The sequence below is a fragment of the Alosa alosa genome, chromosome 7, assembly GCF_017589495.1.
Source record: "Alosa alosa isolate M-15738 ecotype Scorff River chromosome 7, AALO_Geno_1.1, whole genome shotgun sequence".
Taxonomy (NCBI): domain Eukaryota; kingdom Metazoa; phylum Chordata; class Actinopteri; order Clupeiformes; family Clupeidae; genus Alosa; species Alosa alosa.
In genome coordinates, this window is record NC_063195.1 from 3,254,338 (window position 1) to 3,255,515 (window position 1,178).

A 1,178-nucleotide genomic window follows, 5' to 3' on the forward strand; every position below is an offset into this window, starting at 1 on the left:
GATCTGTAGTTCGATGGAATGACACATAAGAAACTACAAATTTGACTTGCTTCTGATGTCGCAATACATCATACTTTCATAAAATCATGCAACGTACTCTAGGCCTACCTTGTCTGTAGACATTATTTCCAAAGCCAGTGCTGGATAAACAAATAGCGTGCGTGCGACAGGAAAAGTGCTTTGGTTTTGCTTTAAAATGGAAATTAAAGTAAAGTATTAAAGTATTATTTTTTAAAGTATTAAAGTATTATTTTTTGACTAAGGTATTCTGCTTTTATCATATAGTAGCCTAAAGTTCTATATGTAAAATCATAACAGGCTGCTCTGTTCTTTTTTGTCGTTAAGCCCGTGTTTGGATAAGCCTAGTGCGTATGGCCAGTGCGCACATTTTATTTTATTTTTTGAGTCACATCCAGGGATAGTGGGGGTCGCCAGTCTCTGGCACGGTTATTTTGGGGGTTATTTTATTTGTTTATCTAATGTTAAACTGTGGGCAACAGGTGTCCTACTGTCGCTAGACGCTTCCGAGTAGTTGGTGGGTAGATCTACTACTGAAGGTACACTATTTTAATCATTGTTGGTTTAACGTCAGGCTATCATGTTTGTGAGGTTGTACGTATATTTAATAGCCACATTGTAACGTAGGTCTCGGGTGAAAAGACGTTTCAACGAAGCCCTGCACTGTTTACCAAGGAACCTAGCCAACAAAGGTACATTTATTTGTATCTCTCGTTAGGGAGAGAAATATTTGTCTGTAAACCCTTTTTGCTCTTATCTATGTCTATTTACTACCTATATGTGATTGTTGCCGCTTTAGTATGATGTAGCACATGTGAGCTAATCATGTCCTCAGTCTATGATGCAAATGCCTGTCTCATTGTATCTGACATATGCTTGTGTACAGCAGTGTTCTCATGCCAGCTTGTGGTGACGGGCGCCAGGGTCCCCTTGCCATGTTGTGTTTGCTTTTAGGATGCACTGAGGTAAAGTAGAATGATGCCTAGTGTGAAGGTGTAAATCCTGTCAATGGAAAACTGTTATTTGTTGATTGTGTATTGTTTATGGATGACTGATTCTGACTGTTTTGTGTCTCCAGAACCAGTTGCCACTGCTGTTTTGCCTACTGTAAAATTAATGTAAAGTAGCTTTTAAGCCCGTTTTGTTTGTTTTCTTTCTGT

General features: G+C 38.7%; 1 long non-coding RNA gene across 2 annotated transcripts; it reads left to right on the forward strand.

Annotated features, from left to right (window-relative positions):
• Nucleotides 1–346: 346 nt before the first annotated feature.
• LOC125297441 lies at nt 347–933 on the forward strand. Of its 2 annotated transcripts, none has more exons than XR_007194027.1 (3): nt 347–557; nt 646–710; nt 908–933. It is a non-coding gene; the product is annotated as an uncharacterized LOC125297441 (long non-coding RNA). The 2 variants fall into 2 exon arrangements; XR_007194026.1 differs by having other exon boundaries at nt 349–557; nt 905–933.
• The last annotated feature ends 245 nt before the right edge of the window (nt 934–1,178 follow it).